Below are 27,837 nucleotides of genomic sequence, written 5' to 3'. Positions count from 1 at the left end.
AAAATATAAACATTAACTGATGTACAAAATGACTAACAGCAACTAAAAATCTCAGTGTAAAATATGGAGCCCATGAACTTACATCAATAATTTTAAGTAGTGAGTTCAGCTGTTCTTAGATTTGGGCAAATGGGATTATTTACAAACAGCCACCTTTTGCTCCTGTGCCTTAACTTACTCATTTTATTTAGATAGATGAAAAGGACCTACCTTCTGCCGTTCTCCAAAACACATAGGGATAACAAATATCAAAATGACAACATGATTATTTTCCCTGACCTAGCTCACTTGTAGATGCTGTGAGGCATTTTAAATAAGTTCATATTGTAGGGAAAAAAATATTTGCAGGCTCAGAGACTGAGATGAGATCTTCCAGGAACTGGAGAAGCCAGTACCTGGAAGTTCTTTAAAATATTACACTATAGATAGACTATCTTAGATTATTGCTTTTTGACAAATCAATAGAAATTCAAAGTCTTACTGCATAACTAATTTACTTTTCTGAACAAGAAAAACATCTTTAAAAAGGTGTAATTAAAATAAAATGAGAAAAAGGAGAAAGCTTAATGATAGGTTCTTGAATGTTATCAGCATTACTATAAATTAGCTTTTGTGCTAGAAGTGTAGTTAGTGCCAGGAACAATTCAAAAGCTTTGCAATGCAAAGTGGTGAGGTTTTATCACAATGTTGTCTAGACAGAAATTGTGTGACACTACAGTCAAAACATTATTGTGAAGCGAAAAAACAAAATAAAGGATTCACAATTACTTTTGATTATTTCTTGTTGCCAGATCTTGGCCCCCTGAACTAAGCTATTTTTTACTGTTACTTCTTCTGTCCCAGAAGATTTTTTCAAGTAACTACCTTGGCTACAGGCAGTGATTTAAAATACAAGGGTTGAGATTGCACTTTTACTTGTGCCCAAAATCATATGGGCCATCAACTTTTCAGCTCAGCTCTGCCATCACCAGTTCTTCAATATACCTGTGTTGGGGAATTTATGCCTCCAACTCTGCCAAGACCAGGGCCAATTGTTTCTTAAGTTGGCAGGCCAGAGCACTGCTGCAAGTCAGAGCAGTGTCCTAGCAACGGAATGACTCACCTCTTAAATTATCTCATTATTCTCTTACCCTAAATTGGGAGAAAGCTCATAATTTCCTTCCAATATATTTTCCTGCCACAATTTAGTTTCTCTTTTAATTATATGTAGGAAAGAGGTTTTCATTGTGGTGGTGACTTTCTTTTCCTTGCTATTTAAGGTCTTTTAAATTAGAACACATTCTTTATGAAAAAATTATATGTATATATACATATACATATACACACATAAATTAAAACTTCATCGGTTGCTTCCTTTAATCTCTATAATTTAAAAATATACATTTTTTTCTGTTAGTTTAGGACCAGTTCCAACTTCCAATCCCCAATTTAGATTACATGCTCTGAAACTAACTCCAAACATTTACTGAGTTTGAAGGTCACAGTGCTATTGATTGATTTCTAGTTATAATGTATGTTGTCCTAACATGAGTTGTGCTTTTTTTCTATAACTTTGGGCTGAGTCCAAAAATGCAAGGATCAAAGCATCTGGACTTGTTGCTTTCATGTTTGGCATATAAAGGGGCTGGCAGTCACCAATGTGGTCTTGGCTGGGCCCTACTTGTTTTCATTCTCTGATGTGAAACAGTTGGGAATCACAGACCCTCCAACGGCTAGAGTGGACTCAATAAAAATTGGCTTAATAATCTGCCAAGCATTTGGAAGTGCCAGTCTCCACAGTTTTTCAGCAGTTATTGGCCATGACATGTTTCTTTCTTTTTTTTTTAAAGAAAGAATTTGCTGTGAAATTAGTTCTGAGATCAACATTTGAAATAGGTAAACTGTTATCACTGTATACTGACTTTATCATCTCTAATGCCATTTAATAATTATTTCCCCTGTTCCATTTTTCTTATGTGATGGCTCCTTTTATCCATTTTTTTTTGTCTGTTTTACCTGAAAATAAATCATGAAACATAACAAATAGAGGAGCTGGTTAAACATTTGACAATTCTGTTTCACAACTTACTAAAGTTATCTAAATCATCTTAAAGTTTCCAGTTAATTTACATAAAACATTCCATATTAAAATTTAAAATTTTATTACAGTAAAAATGATTGAACATAATTATAAGGCAATATCATGGATGAGTTTTCTCTAGAGTAAGGAATTTTTTTTCAGATAGATTTTTTTTTGCACTAAACTCCTAGTTAATGTTATTATTTACATTGGTTTTATTGTTATGAATACTGCTTAGAAAGATGAAATTGTCAATTAAAACTTGAAATTATCTCATTGAAGAATTTTATTGACTTTCAACATATTTTGTATTTATCACCATGCTAATCTTTCTCTATTTCCTTGTTTCCCACCATATATATGTATATATATTTGTATTATATATTATATATATTGTATATATAAAATACATATTTAAGACATTTAGGTATTTATTTTTCCATAGAAGAATTGGAATGTAGGCCAGAGTTGTGGGGGGTGACAGGATTCACCAGAGTGGGGAGCAGAGTAGGGGTATTTACTGAAGTACACTGCTAATGAGAGCAGCTGGTGAGACAGATGAGGTCTGCTGCACCACTATGTCAGCTAGTTCCCTTGCCAGGGATCTAACTCAGGCCGAAGTGGTAATAGCATTGAGACTTAACCCCTAGACCACCAGGGAGGCCCTCTTTATATATTTTGTAGTTAAGAGTCCTAAGTTTAATTTGAACTTCTACCCTAGCCATTCCAATTAGAAAAAGTGAAACAATAACACATATAAATTTTGGAAAGGAAGAAAGCCATCATTTTTTCCTAATGATATATTTATTTTTTCTAGAAAATTCAAGAAAATGAATTAAAATGATTCATAAGCAATAAATGCATTTGATAAGTTTTTTGGGGGAATGTTAATATCAAAAGTGATGTATAAAAATATTGGCAAGTTAGGTATAAAACTTACATCCTTTTAAAATAAGTATAGTGGCAACTACAAGTAAAATATAAAAAAAGTAAGTTAACAGGATATGCATAAGATCAATCAAATTATAAGATGCTATTAAGAAGTAAAATAAGTTTAAATGCAAATATGCAGTGTTTTTAAACAAAAAGACAAAACATAACACAGTTTTTTCCATAATTAATTTATATATTTAATGATAACTTTTTAAGAAAAGAACATTTTGAATAGACAAGCTGTTTCTGAAATTCATGGGGAAAAAAGAACAAGAACAATTCTGAAAAATGTAAATAATGGGGGAAAAACCTTGATATTAAATTGCATTGTTATGCTACTATAATAATTAAAGCAGTATGATGCTGGCACCTGGGTAGACAGGCTGACAAATAGTCTAAAAGGACCATAAGTAGATTCAGAAATAGACAGGCACTTAGCATATGATAAAATTAGCAGTGTAGATTAGAATGGGGAAAAGGTTTGGACAACCAGTGAACATCTGGAAGGATATGAAGTTGAAACTTTACCTCATATGCATGCTACACCAACTGAATTCCCAACTGGCTCAAATATTAAATACACAGGAGGATGCTTTTATAATCTGAAAGGGGAAGACTTTTCCTGCTACATGTAAATGTCAAAGCCATAAAAATAATTTGATTTCATAAATGTAAAATAATTCTTCATGCATTAAAAAAAAACATAAAAATAAATTCAAAACCAGGAAATCTATAACTTATATAAAAATTATTTTCCTAATATTTGAATATTTCCTTTAAACATTTCCTTTAAAATTAACATAATGGAACTTTAGTAAAGAATGTCAAAGTCTGGGTAAATGAGCATTATATGACTACAACAAATGCAAAGCTTTTATTCATTTATTATTTATTCATTTATTTATTTATTTTTGTGGAAGAACTGGGGTATCAGCCAGAGGTGCAGGAGGTGAGAGTATTCACCTGAGACAGAGTGGGGAGCAGAAGAGGCTGATTTACTGAAATACACTGCTAACGGGAGCAATGGGCAAGATAGAAAAGGTCCGTTGCACCATATGTGGGTTAGTTCCTTGGCTGAGTATTGAACTCAGGCTGCAGTGGTGATAGCACTGAGATTTAAACCCCAAGAAGGCACATGAATGCAAGGATTTTGAACTTTACTTACAATGGCAAAATTTTGCATTGAACAATACAGGAACATGATTCTTTTTTCACCTTTCCGTATGTAAAACTCAAGCTAAAAGTTGATATATTAACAAGAATATGGAGAAATTTTTTTCATGAAATGATGTCAATAAGCTGAAATAACTTCAGTGGCAAGCCAGTTGGCATCATTTACTGTGTTAAATGTGTGCATCCTTCGACCAAGCAATTCTACTTCTAGGAATGTATTGCACAGATATGCTTGCTACTTCACAGAATGACATGTATCTGGATATTAACCACAACATTATTTTTAGCAACATTTAAATAACAAAACTGGAATTTGATGGTAGTCTAGAAATATATTATACTATATCCACAAAATGGAATATTATGCTGCTGTTAAAAAGTGAAGCATAAATAAGGAATTTTCTTTTGCTAACCTAAAAGTAGTCTTGGCACTACTACAATAACACAATGCATCATCCATTTTGTTAACATTTGCCCTACCACATTCTTTATTGCAAAGCAGTTACTCCATTTCTAGCATTTTACTGATATTTCAGTCAGAAAGAAGTGAAACTATATAATCTACACCCTTCCAAATAACAACTGGAAAACCCCAACTATCAGCTTCTGCTTTTCCTTTATTGTATTGATCTATATTGAATAGCTGCTCAAATGACAAGATCTTTTGTGTATGTTGTATTTTAACTGGACACATTTTAATCCAGAAGAGAATGGGCATCCATTATAAGGAATAGGAGATTGTCAGGAACTTAATAGGAAATTAAGTGTTGTGTGTGGGAGGGGAATTGGGGGAGTGGAGGTGTGCATGTATGAGAGATGAAAAGACAAAGAGATAGAGATATCTCTGAATATCTCTGAGGAGGAATAAGAAATGGGTGGTTTTAGTTTCTCCTTGGGAGGAAAACCAGCAATTATAGGTAGAGTAAAATGTCCTTTTCACTGCAAAATCTTTTATAAATTTATAATTTTGTACCTCATATATTATTACTTATTACAAATTTTTTTATTTAAAAAGAAATCTTTTAAAATACTTTTCAGAGAAATTCTTCAACATTTCTGATTAACATATTTCCTTAATCAACTGCTCTAATATTAAGAATGTAATTTCTAATACATAATCCATACCATTATAAAAATCTATTAATTATTTCATAGACAGTTTAGGCTAAGCTTCAATTTTATTTTATGGGCAAGATGGTTTAGAGTGAAATACTTGCAAGTTCTCTTAGCTTCCCTTTCTCATGTGCAACATGGAGATAATATTATTATTGGAGCATTAAAGTAGATAATGCATATAATGCACTTAACTTAGTACCAGGCACAGAGTGGATGCACCATAATGATATACACTACTTTTGTTAGTATTATTAAAATAGTTACTCTGAGAACATTCAGATTAGGCTATGTAGTATATTTCTAAATAGCATTGAAATGAATAATAATATAAAATTTTACCTGCTCATAAATAGTACAGTAACAGGAGTTCTGTAGTAAGGAACAGTAACATACAATGTGGAAACCACAGTCTGAGGGTATCATTGTATCTGTAAGCTTTATATAATGTGATATTAGCAGTTCAGTCACTAGACTCAATCTTATAAAGTGGATATGTCCTCCAGGTTGAATACTATTAAATTAAGTTTCTAGGCACTGGAAGTAAACCATCAATCTTGGACATGATTTTACCAGATTAAATGAAAATGGAAATATCTAACTCAACTCTAAATTTGTATCACTCTAACATTCATTGATAATATTTTGTAAAAATTGACTTTCCAAACACTCAAAATGTATTAAAATATATAAAGGTAGCAGTTAACAGATGTGAGAGATGTATTTGAAAAGTGAGCTTGTCAAAAGCCTAAGGTAGTATAACATGTTTGTAATTTGACATTCATGGTAACCCCAACTTTAAATAGCACTTTGGTATATGTCCTACAAATCAAGTATAACATATTATCACAGAAAAAAGTAGGACTTTTCTATTATATTTTGGAAAGCCAGGTGTCTATTCTATTTATATAGCATGACTAATTCAACATTTAACACAGTACACTATTTTAGGACCATATTGTTTTTCTTTTTTAATTAAGTATCTATTGAACTTCAAGAGATTTAACACTGCATCTTTATGAAGTCTCAGACTTCTTTTGTAAATCAACAATATATTCAAAACTTCTACTCTGTTTAGCAATACTATGTAACATTGTCATTATACAGTCAGTGATGGAGATTTGACTTACTCTAAGGCTTTTGAAATATGGGAGGAATAGCCTTAAAAAGAACCAACTTTTAGTTGGTTGTTCAAAAAGGGTATCTCCAATCTGTGGCCAAAATATGCAAGACTTGCAGTTTTCCAAACCATTAACTGTATCAGTAACACAGATCCACAGGCCAAATGTTGAAATGGGACAGAACTGAATATGTTTCTTTGTGCTCCATTATCCTGTGTGCTTCCTCAGCATGGCTATGTCTTGTACATTTCATTCTTTAAGGTGTTCACTTAACTTCCCTATTCCTTCATTCCAAAGCTTCTAAGGAGGTTTCTGAGAAGGGAAGGGACTGTTAAGTCTAATGTTACACCAGGCCAGCAGAAAGAAGCTGCTAAATCATAATCATTGTAAGTCTTATATATTTGTATATTAATACTACTGTTTCTATAATAAATATGTTGGCATCCATATCAGATTCCTGTTAGGTAAAAAAAAAATGAGTATTTCTTTCATCATTTCTTCAAAGCACTAGGAAACATTCAGGTTTTTCACAATTTTCACATATAATCTTTAAAACCAAAAGGTCCCTCTATGAGGAACCATATGTGAAAAATAGGAAGGCGGCTGGGAGAAAGCAGGAAAGAAAACAATGTTAGGTTATACAACTCTTGTATCCTTAAAGACAGCTTAGAGACATGGAAACCATATGTGAACTTTTAGCTAATAAAATAAAATGCCAAAATGTGGTGGCTAAAGCTATTGCACCCAAAATGTAATTGGACATATGCTCATTTACTTGCTTATAATCAAAACATGAAAAAAAATGTTTTGTACTCGGGCTAGGTGTAAGTATTTGACTAACTTAATTTATGCAATTATCTTACATGGAAAGAATGTATTTGTGCCACAGTGTTATTATAAATTGGAAAAAGTAAATAATGTATAAGCTGGAGAGATAATGTTTAAGCAAACCCAAAAAGTTCCTATTGCCCATGTTGAAAAAAGGAAAAGAACTTATTAATTTCACACTAAAGTTATTTTCCAATGAATGTGTTATTTGGTTAGTGTACTTGCTGTAGATTTATCATATTCAAGCAAATGAATGTCAGTCTGTTTTGGTTATCAATGCAAATTTCATTTCTTCAGTCAAAAGTAACAACTTTTACAAGTCTGGTGAAATTGCCAGAATGTCAGTTCTGTTAGTTGCTAAACTCGGTTTATGCATGAACTAAGATTTCTCATGTGAATTTATTTAAGAATAGGAAAATAATATTGTGCTGCACCTTCCCAAAGGTTCTTTTCAGTTGGTTGGTCTATTTACATTTATTCACTTATTTATTTGTCATTTGGTTGGTGACTCATTGAACATTCATAAAAGACAGTTACTCGACGTCAGATCCCGCAATAGGTCATTTTACATAGACATTAGTTAAGGATTAATTATAGAAGAAAGGTAAAAATACATTGGAATTTCTTTAAGGAATTATAAAGGATGATACAACTGACTTAATTAGAAATAAAGAACTATTGATCTATTTGTATAATCTCAAAGAACATCTGAATAAAAATCTTAAAGGAAACCAGATGACAGATTTAAATGGAAAAAAAAAATTATTTCCAGAAAACAAAATAGTATAAGAAACTAAATAAACACAAATGAAATGTGCACAGAACATTTGTAAAGCAACTTTTAAGCCATGTGAAATAATACAATTCAAACTAACAATGGCAGGAGGATAACAACCGATGTCTAATACTTCTGTTTCCTCGTAGGTATCTAAATGTGTGTCTCACAAAGAATTTTTAAACTATCAATCTGTATACAATTGATAATTTGTTGAAAATGTATCCTATCACAAGTAATTGTCATAGGAAGAAGTTTGTCATTGAAAATAATTTTGATAAGATAAATTTAAAGATATGTTGGTGAGTGAGGAGGACAAATCCAAGATAAGGAACTGTAGAAACAGATTCATGAGGGTTTGGGAAAACAATAAAGAATTGGAAAGTGGTATATCAGTGGGACTGGAGAAATATACTTATTTTATGAAATAATGTTGAAAATTGAAGAAGAAAAATTTAATGTGCTCAAAGAAGAAATATGAAATTTATTTAAATTGCAATTTGAAAACAGGTTAGTTGATTCAGGACTTTTAATACTGTTAAAGCTTTTATTTTCTAAAGAGTACCTTTTTATTTTTGCATAGAAGAACTGGGGAGTAGGCCAGAGGTGGGGGGTGAGAAGATTCACCAGCGACAGAGTGGGTAGCAGAACAGGCAGATATACTGAAATACACTGCTAAGTGGAGCAGCAGGTAAGACAGGAGAGGTCTGCTGCTCCATATGTAGGTTACCTCCCTGGCAAGTGATGGAACTCAAGCCATAGTGCTGATAGCACTGAGATTTAAACACTTGGCCACCAGGGAGGTGCTGTTAAAGCTTTTGAATTAAATAATATTTTACATACACAGGGGTAAGGAGTAAGTGAAATCTGTATTTGTATGAAAGATAATCAAAGAGGGCTTGCCTCCCAGTACATAATCACTGAGTTAGAATTCTGTCCTCATAGTGTCTAGAGCACAGAAACTCAACCACTAAAAATTACTTGAAAGATTTATTGAAAACATATATTTCAAAAACCATTATGGAAAAAGAAGTATATAAATTTTATAGCAAAGGAAAATATGACCAAATAAGATGAAAATTTTTAAAGTTTCATTTAGATTAGAGATGAGGAAAGGCAATATAACATTAATGGGTCAATCAAAAGGGAAAGAGGAAAGGGAAAAGAGAAATTATTTAAAGAAATAATAGAGGAAAACTTTCCAATCCTGGAGAAAAAATTAAATGTACAAGTCCATAAAGCTAAAGGAAAACCTGGTTACCTAAATATGGTGAGACCTTCACTAAGACACATTGTAGTGAAATGTCTATTAGTTCAAGGCAAAGAAAGGCTACTGAAGTTAGGTAGGTGGAAAAAATGGTCTCAAAGATGGTCTTTGAGAGAACCCTGGTCAGATTTCTTAGACTTCTCTGAATAAACATAAGGGGCAAGGAGAGAATGGAATGTTGTAACCAAAATACTTACAATAAAAACTGTGAGCCAAGAACTAGCTGGCTTTTCTTCAGATATGAGTTGGAAATAAAAGCCTTTTCTGACAAACAGAAGCTGAAGGAGTTTGCAGACACTAGGCCCTTCTTCCAAGAAACATTGAAATGAACTCTTGTGTCTAAATCAAATAGAAGAATATTTACAAATAACTGGACAAGGTAATAGAACAAAAAATTAAGAACAGTGGCAGTATTTCATATATCAATAATCACCATAAATGTAAACATACTGAGCTTACCAATTAAAAGACGCAAAATATCTGAGTGATTCAGAAAATATAATCCAATTTTCTGTTCCCTCAATGAAATGCACTCTTGAGTTGAGAAGTTTAGCATAAACTCAGAGTAAAGAGTTGGAAAGCAATTCCACAAGCAAGTAGGACACAGAATAAAGCAAGTACAGTCATACTTATATCAGATTAAATAGATGTCCAACTATAAAAGGTATCAAGAGATGGACATTATATAATGATTAAGGGAAAATACATGAAAAAGACACAGCATTCATCAAAATAAACTCACCAAATGAAGAACATCAAAATACATAACGTAATTACTATCATATCTGAGAGTAGACCTTGGAAAAATATATGAGTGACAGGGGATTTTACATACTACTTTCACCAATGGACAGATCAATTAGAAAATAAACAAGGACACAAATGCCTTTAAACCAAGGATTAGACTGCATGGTAGTAATAGACATTAATATTTATTTTAGGGCACTGCAGCTTGAAAACAATGAATATATATTCTTGCCAAGGGCACATAGGACATTCTCCAGGGTCAATCACATATATTGGGTCACAGATCAAATGTCAATTAATTCATAAAGAGTGAAATCATACCAATATCTTCTCTGACCACAATGATATAATACTAGAAATCAAGCACAAAAAGAATTCAATATTAACCTTACTACAAATAGTATTGGGTTAATTAGGAAATCAAAGAACAGACTGAAAAAAAAAAAACCTTGAGACAAATAAAAATGAGGACATTATCTCCAAGGACATATTGGGCACAGGAAAAGGAGTAGTAAGAAGTAAGTTTATAGCAATACAGGCCCACTGAAAGATACAAGAAAGAAGTCTGATAAATAATCTTATTTCTAACGTTAAGGAACTAGACAAAGATGAACTAAAAATGAGTGAAAGAAAAACAAACATAGAGAAGGAAATAATAAAAATTGCAACATAAGTAAGTGAAATAGAAATCAAAAAGACAGTCCAAAAGATTAGTGAAACCAAAAGCTTGTCTTTTTGGAAAAAAAATAAACAAAATTGACAAACCTCTAGCTAGATTCAGAAAGAAAAAAAAGGAAAAATTAAATAGAATCAGAAATAAAAGAACAGACATTTCAGAAAATCAGACATTTATAAGTGATTATTATGAACATTTGTATGATAGTAAATTGAATAATCTAGAAAAGATGGATAACTTCTTAGAAACATACAAATATATCAGGATTAAATCTGGAAGAAATAAAAAAAAAATACTTGACAAGGGAGGAAATTGAAAAGTAATTAAAAGTATCCCAAAGTCGACGACCAGATAGTTTCAGTAGTGAGTTCTACCAAACCTTGAAAGATGAGCTAAGTCCAATCCATCCTAAACTGTCCCAAAGAGTTACAATAAAAAGAATATTTCCAAATACAATTTTTTGAGCCCAATATCTCCCTAACACACACAAAAAAATTGATTAGACCAATAATCCTGATGAACATAGATGAATATCCTCAACAAAATCTCAGCAAACTGAATTTACCATACATTAAAAGGATCATACATCATGATTAACTATTATTAATTTCAAGGATGCAAGGATGGTTCAACATAAGCAATCAATCAGTATAATTCAAAATTATAGTGGAGTATTTAGGGTTTGTATGTAAAAACAAGGAATGATAAAAATCACAACATCTTATCAATACAGAGAAAACATTTGGTAACATTCAACATGGAAAATTTCCTAAAAAATGGAAATGGATGGGACATACATATGTCAGCATAATAACCCATATTTGGTAAACTCACAGCTAATATCATACTAAATGGCAGAAATATGAACTTTTTCCTAAGACCTGGTGCAAGATTAAGGATGTCCAATTTCACAACTATTATTCAGCATAGTAATAGAAATTCTAGTTGGAACAATTAGGTAAAAGAAAGATATTAGAGGAATCCAAATTGGTAAAGAAGAGGAAAAACTGTCACTTTTTGAGGACGACAAACAAACAAAATCCTAAATGCTCCACTACAAAACAAAATGAAACAATAAATGAGCACAACAAAGTGGCAGGTTACACAATTTAGAAAAATTAATTGAATCATTATAAACCAACAATAAGCAATAATAGAAAGAAATCAACAAAACTACTGTTTATACTATTGTAAAAAGTATTAAATATCTAGGAGTAAACTTAAGAAGGACCTGCTCAATGGCAACTAAAAGACATTGTGAAAATAAATAGAAGAATCAAATGAAGGGAAAGCTATACCTTGCTTGGATTAGAAGAGAGCATCATAAAAATGGTCATTCTGCCCAAAACAGTATACAGATTCCATGAAATCCCTATCACCCTATCAATAATTTAATGACATTCTTCAAACAAATAGAACAAACATTACTAAAGTTCACATGGAACCACAAAAGACCCTGCACAGCCAAAGCAATACTAACAACAAACAGGAAGAATCATAGTATCATAAACCCTGACTTCAAACTGTACTACAAATCAATATTAATCAAAAAGGCATGATATTGGAGTGAAAATAATCACAACGATCATTGGCATAGAATTGAGAACCCAGAAATAAACCCACACTTGTATGTAATATTAATCTATGACAAAGGATAAAGAACATTCACTGGAGAAAGGAAGTTTCATCAACAAATTGTCTGGGAAACTGGAAAGTCACATACAAAAGAATGAAACTACAATATCATCTCAAACCATATACAAAACCAAACTCAAATTGGATAAAATATTTGTGTGTAGAATGAAAACACAATAATTTTTAAAAATATTGGAAAGACATTGACTTCAGCGATGTCTTTGTGTATTGCTCTCCAATGGCATGTGAAACAAAAAGAAAATGTAAGCAAAAGGGACTATACCAAAAAAAAAAAACAAAAACAAAAACAAAAAAACTTCTGTGCAGTAAAAGAAACTATCATTTAGACAAAAAAAAGTACCCTAATAAATGGGAGAAAATATTTTCACCTCCTGTATCTGCCAAAGAGCTGATATCCATGATCTACAAGTAACTCATCTGACACAACAAAAATGAAATGATAACCCAATACAAACACTGGGCAGAAGAGTGAAATAGACACTTCTCCAAAGAGGACATACAGATGGCCAACAGGCACATGAAAACATTCTCATCATAAATTATCAAGGAAATGCAAATGAAAGCCATAATAAGATATCTTCTCCCACCTGTGATAAGGACTCCTATCATAAAGACCAGAAATAGCAAGTTTTGGCAAGGATGTAGAAAAAAATAAACTCTCTCATGGGTCCATTATAGACTGGTTTGGGCCTTATGGAAGTAATATGTAGGTTTCTTAAAATAACAACAATAGATCTACCATGTGTTCCAATAATTCCACTCCTATTTATCTACCCAAGAATGCAAAATACACTAATTTGAAAGAATATGCACTCCCATGTTTCTTGCAGCTCCATTACACTAGCCAATTCAAAGAAACAATCTGTGTTCAAAGTCAGATATGTACATTAGGAAGATTTGATACACAAAATGGATAACTACTCAGCTGTAAAAAATGATGCAATCTTGCCATTTGAGGCAACATGGATGGGACTGAAAAGGATTATGCTAAATGAAATGCCAGAAGGAGAAAGTCAAACACTGGATGGCTTCACTTCTATGTCTAATATAGAAAAGCCAAACAACAGATCAGAAAAATCCAAATAAATAGTAAATATTATAACTCTGACTATAGAATTGGGGCTACCAGTGAAGTAGGGGAGGCTGGAGAGCAAAGCGTGCAGGTTCCAATGGAAATATGTTGGAAGACAATGGGTGCCTGGGTTGTGGGTGTGGTGTGAAAACACACATCTGAAAAGGTATGATCCTACAACTCTGAACCATATACAGTGGTTAACCAATGTTGCTTCAGTAACAAAAGAAGTTAAATGATGATTTTTTTTAAACTTAAAAAAGGTATTTAATTTTATTTTCCCCTTCAAAGAAAGGAAATCATGCTGAGGAACAGAGTGGAAAAGACTCCTATCCAATGTGGATGCCAACTCTAGAGCTTCCCTGTCATCTCAGTGTTTACAGTCAGTGCTCAGGAGGAAAATAGCTCTTCCTAAATCAGTGATTGTCTGGCTGCCAACGCTGTAGTTCCAACTGCAAATTCCCAAAGCTGATTTTTTTAGCAGACAAAAGGTTGAGGAATTTTGCTCAATGTTCTAAAAACAAACCTTGAATATAGCTACAAAGGCTTATGTTTGAATATAGAAATAATTATAAGTATATATTGAAACTTCACATTTATTAATTGCTAACTATATGTCATGTGATTTAATTATATTATAGTAATTAAAATATGGGCTTTGAAGTCAAGCTGCCTAGATTCAAATTTTAATTTTGTCATTACTGACTTTGTTACCTTCAGCCAGGTGTCTTTTCTCTTACTTTTCTCATCTTTACAAATTCAAACAACATTTTCTTCATACTTCATAGGATTGTTGTGAAAATTAAGTGTTTTATTAGAAGCACAGTACTTAGAAAAGTAGCCAGTGTATAATAAGTGCTCAAACCATGTTGATCCCACCAATGTTGTTACAACATGAATACTGAAATTCACAGATGTTAAGAATTTTGTACAAGGTCATTCACCTAGTAAGGCATATTGTTAGGATTTCAACCCTAGTAATTCTGATTATTCTGTCTTCATAGTATTTCAGTACTTAATTTTCATAACTTGGACCTCTGCCTTCCCCTTCCAGGTGTTGGTAAAGGAAATGGGTCAGCCTCACAGTGCTCAGTTTCTCTCCTGCACCAAGATTGTCAAGCATTCCTTACTTTCTCCTGACCTCTACAGAATTCAGTGAACCTAGTCTACGGATCTGAAAACTTAACTGATTAAAAACAAAAAATGTATTCATATTTCTTCAGAAAACCCAAAATGACTCTTCAGTTTGTTTGTTTACTTAGGATCATATAACTCTCCAAGGAAAACATAAGATTTGGGAAAGGAATTGATTTGCAGTATTGAAAAAAAAAATGACATGATAACTGGACAGAGTTGGCTCCAGAATGGGCAACAGCATATAAAATCATGAGACACTTCAACCATCCTGTTAAAGTTAGAAAAACCCATTACCAAGTTGTAGAAGGAAAACAACTTGCGGAAATATCATCGAGGGCCGACCGTTTCCAATCACCGTTACTCCATTTATTATATGCTTGAGTGGTTCCAGGAACAACAGAAGACTGTGCACTGTTACAATGCCAAGGACAAGAAAGGCAACTCAGCCTGTCGGACTGACTTCCCCTCACAGCAAACCGAACATTTCAGGCTTCGCTTCCCCTGCCCGGATGAGTTAGTCACTGGAGAAGTCAAGCTGTGGCCAAGGATTCCTTTCTCAGAGAAGACTCACTGCTCTCTGGTGAACTATCAAGCTGCTTCCAGTTTCAGATCTAACTCACATACTCTTTTCGGAATGGGGAGAGATACATTCTAGTCGTCTCCAGAATGCTATATGGATCCCTCTTCATTCTACTCTCCCAGAGGTCCTTACTTTTTTGAGAACTTCCATCAGTTTAATACTTTCCTTGCACAGTATCTCTAATACTACCCTTATAAAACTGTTTCCCTGTCTAGATGAGGAAATGCTGGGTCATAACATTAAGTTAAAAACACTTGATGGGAGCCTCCCCGGTGGCGCAGCGGTTGAGCGCTGGGTTGCGAAGCTGCCCGCAGCCTCTGCTGCGCCGGTTCGATCCCCGGCTGCTCACCCGGCCACCAGAGGAGGGTCCCACATGGCGCGCAGACCTCTCCTGCCGCCCGCTGCTCCCCTCAGCAGTGTACCTCGGTCCTTCTGCCTGCTCTGCTCCCCGCTCTGGCTCTGGTGAATTCTCTCACCCTCCCTCGCTTCTGACTGTACCCAGTGCTTGTATAAATAAATAAATAAACTTTAAAAAAAAAAGAAAAGAAAAGAAAATACTTGTAAAAAAAAAAAACACTTGATGGTAATTTAAAACGAACAAACAGACACACACATACAAAACCACATACTAGCAAGTGATAGAAATGGAGCTGGTACCAATACTGTTGAGTTCCAAAATTTACGACTTTTCATGTGGCAGATTTTAGGTTGTTTGGAAGGTGAAAATGCATGCAAAAATATGGAGCCTATACTAAAGTGTAGGAAAAGAAATAAAATGAACATGAACATTTCCAAAATATTGGCACCATTGAAAGACATGGGAAATTTCAGTGAAGAATATGTCACCGACAAGAAATAAGAAAATGTCTAGCAAATATTTTGTCATAAGATAATGGTTGAAGCAAGAAATTATAGAATTTTAGGTTGCCTGGATTTTCCATACATTAGTTTTAAGTAGACATCTGCCAATGGCCAAAATGAATAAAATATGCAGCCATATTAAAGCAATATTTTAAATTCCCATTTGACATGCTTATTCATTTAAATCTCATTCAAACTTTTATAGTGAAATAGTTAAATTCTTGCCGAGCTTAAGCACACACATCCCAAACTTGCTTGGTAAATTCACTTAGCAATAGGTTTATGAGGTAAATATTCCAAACTTCGTGAAGAATCCCTAAATATTAAATACAAATATAAGATTTGATATGAAAACTTTGACATTAAGACTATATTATGTCTTGATACTTATTCAAAAGAAGGACAGTGAGTTGCATAGTCTTGAGATGGCATTATTTAATGTGCATATCTGGTATATTTTTAAAAAATGTTGGAGACCCTAATGGAAAGAATTAGCAACTGGGATTTATCACACTGAGGTGGCTTTAAAACTCTCCCACCACTACAGTAAAGTCCAGAGATTCTATTTGATACCTAAACTCTTATCTATGTTCCTATCACTAGTCCTTCAGTTTTTTTTTTTTTTTTTTTTTTTTATAGAGGCATGCTTTATTTATTTGTTTGCTGGTTTGTTTGTTTGTTTTTTGTTTATACATGCACTGGGTACAGTCAGAAGCGCGGGAGGGTGAGAGAATTCACCAGAGCCAGAGCGGGGAGCAGAGCAGGCAGAAGGACCGAAGTACACTGCTGAGGGGAGCAGCGGGCGGCAGGAGAGGTCTGCACGCCATGTGGGACCCTCCTCTGGTGGCCGGGGAGCAGCCGGGGATCGAACCGGCGCCGCAGAGGCCGCGCGCAGTTTCGCAACCCAGCGCTCAACTGCTGCGCCACCGGGGAGGCCCTATGTTCCTATCACTAGACTGAATAAGGGTTAATGTATTCCTGCCTTCTTCTTCTCCTGTAACAAAATTTGAGATATATGAAGTGAATTAGTGGTGCAATTTACTATTCTATTTTTGTCTCTCTTAGGATTTTGTCCTAGTATCTCCAGTCAGGAGAGAATAAATTTATGTGGGACTTGAGTTAGGGAACAGCTGGTATTGAAAATGTTTCTCTTCTTTAAGCCCTCTCCCTTCCTTATCCAAACAGAGAAAAGACAGATCTGTTTTCTCCTACTCGAATAGTGGAGTGAAATCCAAGTCCTCTAAAAAAGAGACGGAATGCTGTTGTACCTCAGTATTCACTCCTACTTCAAACTCTAACTTTTGGACTCACATCATTTTTAGAATGTTATATCATTTTTCAAAGACATTATCCTCCCAAGAGGTAGGTGAGAATTAGTTCCAGTTTAAGCAGCATTTTAAAACGCATTTAAAAAAAATAAGCAAAACAAATAGACTGAATACTGTTTTCTCTTCCTTTTTAGAAGATGAAGTTATTAAAAACAACCCAGAGTGTTTGTGGCATCTCAAACTACACTTTGTCGGACCTCCAATCCTCCAAAAAGAAGTTTGGGAAGACATGAGCCGTTGAGAATTTGCCAGTTAAGAAGTCAGTTTGGAAGCTACTTTAAACCAAAGTTCTGTAATCAGAACTGTTGGTCTTAAGTATGTGTTTGAGTAATGTTTAAATGGCATTAACATGGACAGTAAAAATCTTGCATTATTTTTTTCCCTGGGGGCATATAATGCAAAACTTCATTGACTGGAACCAGTTTGGTAAATGGGGTAGAAAATGCCTATAGACCTGATGAATGTAATAGAACTGTAATGTTATGAAAAAAATGGAGCATAAGATGACATATAAAATCTTAATGGCATTGTTTTCTAGATTCTCCATGTGCACCAAACTGGTTATTGTTGCAGCGTTTAAGACACCAGCCCGATTACAATTAAAGCATTAGTGTGTATGTTTTCTGGCACGCATAAGACTATGGGGCGCAGATTAGAATTCATTTCATCAAGCTTTAATTTCATGTTCAGCCCTTTAAAAGTCCCATATCTCTTAAATATGCTGCCAGCAACCTGCTATCTGGTATAATGAAAAGCAGTGTAACCACTCACCAAATAAAACCCCACATAAAACCTAACCCTCAGTTTCACTTTTCAGGCACTGGTTTCATTGCTTCTTCCACCCACCCTTATTCTCTGCCAGGGGCTCTAATGAGCAGCAACTCAAGCCAAACCCTGCCAAGTGTGAGCAGGTGGGTTTGATGGGATGTGAAATGTAGTTTGCCTGTAAGCAGACTACAATTTGCAGGCAAGCCTCATGGATATTAGGGAGAGAGAGAGAAAAAAATAATTAAGAAATATGTTCACAAATAAGAATGAAATTAAATTGGATTGCTTAATAATACTATATTATTAATTTGAATACTTTTCATTAGATGTCATTGAACATTTAAAAGAAATCTTCTAGAAAGATTTCCTTTGTCCTTTGCTAAATGTAAAATAAATAGGTTTCTAGAGGGAGGAACACATTGCCTTTTTTTCCTCACAAAGCCCAGAGAAGCAGATCTTATTTGGATGATATATAAACATTCATTCATTCCTCCTCTGAAAAAAAAAAAATACCAAGAACTTCCAAAAAAATTATTTCACTTATTTCTTAGGCAAATAGATGAATATAACTATAGGGTTTGTGAAACAAAATAAGATTATTTTATTGTTACTTTGATATGATTATCTAGAAAATTTTTTAACAAAAAGGTCTTATATTTTCATAACTAATACTATGTTTGGTTTAAATTATGCCCTATATATATTATGAGAAGGAAGGAATATGCTAAAGAAACTCAAGGGTGAATGTGAGAATCAAAACAGATGACGTGACATGGAAGGCATTTTGAAAGTGGTGAAACATTTCACAGACTTATAAGCTTATTATTATCTTTAGAGGTAAAACCGTGTCTGGGAAAGAGTGAAGACTGAAATGTCAAGTATAAACTATGCAACTAGTTAGTATATGGAAGTCACCCTCTTAAAGACTTAGCTTCTGTTTACTTCAGTGGTTCCTTTAGTTACTGCTTTATCCACCCACCATCCAAGCTTATTTTAAGAGAGAAATATATTTTAAAATATTTTTGAACTGTAAAATAAATAATTTTTGAAATTTACAAAGTATAATCTACTTGATTATAGTCACCACTTAGGAAAACTTCAACTACATTTCAGAAAGAGGAAAATTAAATCTGTTTTATACAAATGTGGAAATTCAAGTTTTTCAGAAACTTTCATTTGTAAATGTGATTATTATCACAAAGACTCTATCTAATTAAATGCCTTTGAACCTAGGAATATAAAAAACAAATTTAATTCAAGGATTCTTTGAGTTGTGATATCAATAATAGCCTATATATTATTTTTAAATGGATGTTTTTCTTCTAATATATATAATTTATATAATATATATAGAAATACACATTTCTTTCTAATATATATAAAGCACAAGAATATAGCATACAACCATGAAGCTAAGAGCTAGGACATAAGCAAGAGCATGTGTGTCAGACAGTATCCTGGTAGGAAACAAATGAGATATTTACAAAAGTTTAACTGAAAATAATCCATACTGCACCAGCAATGACTAAGAGTTTCCATATCTTTCTTTTTTTTTTTTTTATTTTTATTTTTTTTTATAAATTTTATTGTTATATTCCCCATACAATTGCAGCCCCCCATTCTGACCCCAATCCCTCCCCTCCCGCCCCCGCCCCCCTAAAAGTGTCTCTGGTTCATAGTTTTTTGTTGATTTTGATTTTCACTTTCTTATAGTTATTCATTTTCCTGGTCCCTTATTTAAGTTTTCTAGATTCCTGCTATGAGTGAGACCATCCGGTATTTTTCTTTTTCTTTTTGGCTTATTTCGCTGAGCATGATCCCTTCCAGCGCCATCCATGTTGCAGCAAATTGCATGTGTTTATCTTTTTTGAATGCTGAGTAATATTCCATGGTATATATGTACCACATCTTCTTGATCCAGTCATCTATTTTTGGGCATTTGGGTTGTTTCCAAAGCTTAGCTATTGTAAACAGTGCTGCTATAAACATAGGGGTGCAGGTGTTCTTTGGAATTGATGTTTCTGTGTCCTTTGGGTAAATACCTAGGAGTGGAATTGCTGGGTCATATGGAAGCTCTATGTTTAGTAGGTCCAGAAATCTCCACACAGCTTTCCACAGTGGTTGGACCAGTTTGCACTCCCACCAACAGTGCAGAAGAGTTCCTTTTTCTCCACACCCTCGCCAACATTTGTTGTTGCTAGTTTTTTTAATATGTGCCATTCTCACTGGTGTAAGATGGTATCTCATGGTAGTTTTGATTTGCATTTCCCTGATGACAAGTGATGTTGAACATTTTTTCATATGCCTGTTGGCCATTTGCATTTCCTCTTCAGAGAAGTTTCTTTTAAGCTCTTCTGCCCATTTTTTGACTGGATTATTTTCTTTGTTGTTGTTGAGACTCATCAGCTCTTTGCAGATTTTTGTGATCAGTCCTTTATCATTAGTGTTGGGTGCAAAAATGTTCTCCCAGTTGGTGGGGTTTCTCTTTGTTTTTGTTATTGTCTCTTTTGCTGTGCAAAAGCTCTTTAATTTGATATAGTCCCAGCTGTTTATCTTTGCCTTCACTATCACTGCTTTGGGTGATGTGTCTGTAAAGATGTCTTTGATGTGCAAATCACGTAGTGTTTCGCCTATATTTCCTTCTATATATTTTATGGTTTCAGGTCTTATGTCTAGTTCTTTAATCCATTTTGAGTTGATTTTTGTGTATGGTGTGAGGTGGTGGTCAAGCTTCATTCTTTTGCATGTAGCGACCCAGTTTTCCCAGCACCATTTATTGAACAAACTTTCTTTGCTCCAATGCATAGTCTTTGCTCCTTTGTCAAAGATTAGTTGACCATAAACCTGTGGGTTTATTTCTGGATTTTCTATTCGATTCCATTGGTCTGTATGTCTGTTCTTGTTCCAATACCATGCGGTTTTGATGATTATGGCTTTGTAGTATAGTTTGAAGTCTGGGAGTCTGATGCCTCCATTCCCTTCTTTTTTTTTCAGGAGAGCTTTGGCTATTCGGGGTTTTTTGTGATTCCATATGAATTTCATCAATAATTGTTCTATTTCTTTGAAGAATGACATTGAAATTTTGATTGGAATAGCATTGAATCTGTATATTGCTTTTGGAAGGATGGCCATTTTAATAATGTTTATTCTTCCAATCCATGAGCAGGGGATGTCTCTCCATTTCTTTGTGTCTTCTTCTATTTCTTTTAACAGTGTTTATAAAACCTCCCCAAAAACAAAAGCCCAGGACCTGATGGATTTACAAATGAATTCTACCAAACATTCAGAGACGAATTAGTGCCTATCCTTCACAAACTCTTCCAAAAAATTGAGAAGGAAGGGACAATACCAAACACGTTCTATGAAGCCAACATTACACTAATACCAAAACCGAACAAGGACAACACAAAAAAGGAAAACTACAGGCCAATCTCCCTAATGAACACTGATGCAAAAATCCTCAATAAAATTTTAGCTATCAGAATCCAACAATGTATCCATAAGATAATTCACCACGACCAAGTTGGATTCATTCCAGGGGCACAAGGATGGTTTAACATCCGAAAATCAATCAACGTTATCCAACACATCAACAAAAAGAAATATAAAAACCATATGATAATATCAATAGATGCTGAGAAAGCTTTCGACAAAGTGCAACACCCATTCATGATAAAAGCCCTTGAAATTCTTGGGATACAAGGAACATACCTCAACATCATAAAGGCCATCTATGACAAGCCAACAGCCAGTATCATTCTCAATGGTGAAAAGCTGAAAGCAATTCCATTAAGATCTGGAACAAGACAAGGATGTCCACTCTCACCATTGCTTTTCAATATAATACTGGAAGTCCTAGCCAGGGCAATAAGACAAGAGAAAGACATCCAAGGAATCCAAATAGGAAAAGAAGAAGTCAAACTATCACTATTTGCAGACGATATGATATTATACATAGAGAACCCCAAAAACTCCACAGAAAAGCTAATTCAACTCATCAATCAGTTCAGTAAAGTGGCAGGATACAAAATCAACACGCAAAAGTCAGTAGCCTTCCTATACACAAACAATAAATCTGAAGAAGAAGAAATCAAAAAGACCATCCCTTTTGTTATTGAAACAAAAAAAATCAAATATTTGGGAATAAATCTAACAAAAGAGGTAAAGGACCTATCCATATCTTTCTAATTAGTGTGTCATCAAAGTCTTAGTGTCTGCCTACTGAGTAGCTAAAATCTTTCATTGTATTTTTTAAATATTTTATTTTATATAATTCTTACATCACTTTTCATATTTGCACAAGGTATGCATTTTCATTTTGGTTATATTTCCCATACGATTGCACCCCCCCTTATTTTGACCCTAATCCTTCCTCTCCCCTCGCCCCACCCCACCTGTAGTGTGTCTCCGTTTTATAGTTGCTTGTTGTTGAGAGCTCCTTTTCTCCACAACCTTGCCAACATTTGTTGTTGCTAGTTTTTTTTAATATGTGTCATTCTCACTGGTGTAAGATGGTATCTCATTGTAGTTTTGATTTGCATTTCCCTGATTACAGGTGATGTTGAACATTTTTTCATATGCCTGATGACCATTTGCATTTCCTCTTTGGAGAAGTTTCTTTTTAGCTTTTCTGCCCATTTTTTGACTGGATTATTTTCATTGTATTTTAATTTTCATTTCCCTATTATTGAGGTTAAACTTCCTTTTGTAATATTGATTAACAAAATGTTTCCAATTTTGTAAAACTCCTGCTCATATCTTTTTGCCCAATTTTTTATAGAATAACTGTACTATGGACATGAGTTTTTTTTAATTTTGAGATAATATTCCTTTCATAAATTTTACATATTGCAAATGTCTTCCAGAGCTAATGACTTATAGTTTCATAGCCTTTTGCAGTATAGAAGTTGTTAGCTTAATGAAGGTATACTCATTAGTATACTCTTTTGTGGTAAATATTTTTAAAGCATTTTTAACAAAAGACTTCTTTTGCACACTATGTTCATTTCAGCACTTATTTAAAATAGCCAAGTTATGGAAATAACCTAAGTGCACAAAGACAGATAATTAAGAAGATGTGGTATATATACACATGGAATAATACTCATGTATTAAAAAAAGATTAATTCTTGTCATTTTTGACAACATGGTTAGAACTGCACAGGATTATGTTATGGAAAATAATTAAGAAGGAAAAAAGCAAGGGGCCTCCCTGGTGGCAAAAGGGATTAAGACACTACCTATGAAGCTATCCGCAGCCACTACAGTAAAAGTTCGATCCCTGGCCAGGGAGTTACCCTCATGGCGCAAGAGACCTCTCCTGACTCACCCTCTACTCCCCTCAGCAGTGTATTTCAGTCGATCTGCCTGTTCTGTTCCCCACTCCGTCTCTGGTAAATCCTCTCATCCCCCACACCACTGGCCTGTACCCCAGTTCTTGTATGCATAAATAAATAAATCTTTAAAAAATATAGGAGAAAGGCAAATACTGGATTTTTTTTATATGTGGGATATAGAGAAATAAAACAGAGGGTGAGACAGAAACCAAACTATAACAAACCTAGAAGTCTGACTCTAGAATTGAGGCTACTTTAGAATGGAGGATTATGGGTGCCTTGGTGGTGAATGTGTTGTGGTAACATATATCTGAAGAGTTGTGATCCTATACCTTTGAATCACATACAACATTGTAAACCAGTAATACTTCAATAAAAAATAAATCTGCTTCAGCCACTACGGGAGATATAATGGAGGGTCCTCGCAAAACTGAAAATATAATATCATCCAGCAACTCCAATACTGGTTATAATCCAGATTTACAGTATTCAAAATATGGAAACAACTGTCCATCAATGAATGAATGAAAAAAGAAGTTGTTTTATACATAGATACAACTGAGTATTATTTAACCATAAGGAAGAAGGGAATACAACAATAGAGATGATTCTGAGGTCATTATGCTGAGTCAAACAAAAACAAATGCTGTATATCACTTAGATGTGGACTCTTAAGAAAGCAGAAATTGTAAAAACAGAGTATAGTGGTGTTTACCAGCAGCTGGGGATATGGGGAGTTGGAGATATGTTTTTTTAAGGCCACAAACTTGAAGCTGGAGATAAATAAGTCCTGGAAAGCTAATGCACACTATAGTGACCATAGTCAACGATATTGTACTGTAAACTTAAAAATCGCTGAGACTAGATCTAATTATTACTAAGAACACACACACACACACAAAGAAATAGTAATTACGTAACTGGATAGAGATGCTAACTAAGCTACATTAGTAATCATATTGCAATATATGTACATACTTACATTCAACAACTCCAGTTGGATTCTTTTGATGCTGTTTCTTCCTTCTAGAGGTCTTATTTCTATTTATTTTCTTAGAGGACCAGCTAGGAATGTTTCCCTTATGGCCTGATATACACATAATCAATGTCTTAAGTATTATAAATGATTTGGTAAGGAAGGTGTATGGCATAATTTGGAGTATAGTGTAGGATATATATAAATCCAGGATATCAAGCTTATTTAATATATTCTATATTCATATTATTTTCTTTTTGTTTCTCTTCTTTATATATTTTTTAAATTTTTTTACATCACTGTTCATTTTTAAACAATATTTGCTTCCCCCCACCCCCTCAGGTGTAGTCCCCACAGAGTTTCCTTCCCCAATGCACCCGTGCACCATCATCTCAGTCCCCTGTGCTCCTCCCTCCCTCCCTCTAATCCCTCTCCCTCCTCCTCCCTTGCAGGATGTCTCTGATTTATGATTGTCTGTTTTTGCTTTGTTGTGTTTTGTACTGTTATTATTTTTTTACACTGATGTCTTATTTGGTTCCCCTATATTCCTGCTATAAGTGAAACCCTCAGATATTTTTCTTTTTCCCTCTGTCTTATTTCACTGAGCATAATTCCTTCTAGCTACACCCATGTTGCTGCAAATGGCATGAGTTTATATATTTTTTGATTTTCTATTGACTATACCACAATTTCTTTATTTCTATCTGCCAATGGGTATCTAGGTTGATAACATATTGTGGATATTGTGAAAAGTGCTACCATGAACAAAAGGGAGCATTTATCTTTTCATAAGTGTTTTCCTATTCTTTAGATAAATCCTAGCATGGCATTGCTTGATCATATAGCATGTCCATGTTTTTTTTTTTGTTTGTTTGTTTGTTTTGAGGAATATCCTTAACATTTTCCAGAGAGGTTGCCCCAATTTACATTCTCAGTGACAGTGGGAGTTTCCTTTTCTCTATAGCCTTACAAACACTTGTTTCCAGTCTTTCTGATACAGATCATTCTCACAGCAATGAGGTAGTATTTCATTGTGATTCTGATTTGTGTTTCCCTTCTAATAGGTGATATTATATCCCTTTGCATGGCCTGTAAGTTCCTGGTATATTTTTGTGGAGACATATCTATGTTTATAGAGACATAGTTCTATGGTATTTTTTAGTTTATGGTTTTTCATAAGCTCTTAGATTTGTGGAAGAATTTGAGAAGGATAGATATTAGATGTTTGTTGAAAGTTTGGTACCAGATGTGCGATCCTTTTCTAGTTTTGAAATCATAAGCTCTTAGATTTATGGAAGAGTTTGAGAAGGATAGGTATTTGATGTTTGTTGAAAGTTTTGTACCATTGGTGGTGAAGTTACCTTGTCCTGGGTTTTTATTCTTCAGGGGATTTTTGATCACTGTTTTGATTTCTGTGCTTGAGATTGGTCTGTTCAAGCTGTTTCATCCTGGTTCTGTCTTAGAAGGTTGTATGATTCTGAAAGTGTCCATTTCTTCTAGGTTGTCTCCAATTTGTTTGCATTTAGATATTTATAATTGTCATTTGCGATCCTTTGTATTCCTGTGTTATCTGTAATGGTTTCATATTTTTTTATTTCTAATTATTAATTACTTTTTTCTTAATGAGCCTAGCAAAGGTTTTATCACTTTTTTTTTTTAATTTTCAACAAAGAACCGGATTTTGTTTTCATTGCACTTTCACATACTTTTGGTTTATCTTTCAGGTTTACCTGTAGCAAGCAGTTCTACCATATTGTTACTCTCCCTCCCTCCATGCATTTTTTTTTTTTATAGAGGCATGTTTTTTATTTATTTATTTGTTTGTTTGTTTGTTTTGTTTATATATGCACTGGGTACAGTCAGAAGCACGGGAGGGTGAGAGAATTCACCAGAGCCAGAGCAGGGAGCAGAGCAGGCAGAGGGACCGAGGTACACTGCTGAGGGGAGCAGCGGGCGGCAGGAGAGGTCTGCGCGCCATGTGGGACCCTCCTCCTGTGGCCGGGGAGCAGCCGGGGATCGAACTGGCGCCGCAGAGGCCACGGGCAGCTTCGCAACCGAGCGCTCAACCGCTGCGCCACCGGGGAGGCCCATCCTCCATGCAATTTTTAACAGAACTCGGCTATACATATAAGAGTGATTATTGATATGGAGCTTAGGTAAGCCATATATTTTAGCTTAGTTCTCTTTATTATGGACATCACTTCAAAAATTTTACTCTTTTTTAATGAAGTAACTTTATCTTACATACTTGTTCATTTTTGACAATAAAGGATTTTTTTCCCTCTCAGATGTGGTCACCATAGTTCTAACACCAGCAAGGAACACATAGTCCGCCACCCATCGTCCAACACAGTCCCTGTGCTCCTTGTCCCGCCCACATTTTTACCATCCCACTCACTCTTTCCCTCCCTATCACCTCCAGGATGCTTCAGACCTATGGCCAGCTTTTAAGGTATGTCTTTGGCCCTGTATTTGATTTCTCTATGTTCCACATGTAATTGAATCCATCAGTGTTTATCTTTCTCCTTCTCATAATCCCTTCCAGCTCCATCCATGTGCTGCAAATGACACGAGTTTATCTTTTTTAATCACTGAGTAGAATTTCATTATGTATATAAAGCAATTTGGGCAATTAGGTTGTTTCCATATCTTGGCAATGGTAAATAGTGCAGCAATAAGCATAGGAGGAATTAGTGTTTTTGTGTTTCAAACTAGCGTTTTTGTGTTCTTTGGGGAGATTACTAGGACTGAAATAGCTGGTTCATATGGCAGATTCATTTTTAGTGTTTTCAGGAAACTCAGCATGGCTTCCATAGGCACTGAACCAGCCTACCTTTCCTCCATTAGTGTAAGAGGTTACCATGAGAATTGTATTAAATTTTCTACATCTAAATTAATCTTCTTTTGGTACTAATATTGACTTGTTACCACTTGATAATAAAGATTCTGTCTTTTTCTTTCTCTCATTTAATGTTTTGTTGTTGTCTCATATTATTCTTTTTTATGTTTCTGATTTTCTGTTCCTTTTTATCATAGTGCTCAAGATTTTGTGTTTTTTCTTTTTATATAAAAGAACTTCTTTAGACATTTTCTTGTAAGGAAAGTCTGGTGGAAAAGAATATCATTAAATTTGGTTGTTGTTGCTCTGGAAATTTATTTCTCCATCATGTTTCAAAGATTTTTATTAATGGCTTGCATTTTTTTTTGTTTTTTAGAATTGTGAATATATCATTCCACTCTCTTCTAGTCCGTATAGTTTCTGTTTCTTTTGAGAAGTCTAATGAAAGCTTGATTGGTGTAACTATCTATATTTAATTATTTTTTTACCCCTAGCAGTCTTCAACATTTTTTACTTGCTGAGTTTTGATCATTTAACTGATAATTCTTGGTGTAGATAATTTTGCAATTATAAAATTGGCTGTACTGTCAAC

The sequence above is a fragment of the Talpa europaea genome (genome assembly GCF_964194135.1).
Source record: "Talpa europaea genome assembly, chromosome: 4".
In the NCBI taxonomy this organism is placed as follows: Eukaryota; Metazoa; Chordata; class Mammalia; order Eulipotyphla; family Talpidae; genus Talpa; species Talpa europaea.
Note: the sequence above shows the minus strand (reverse complement) of the source record.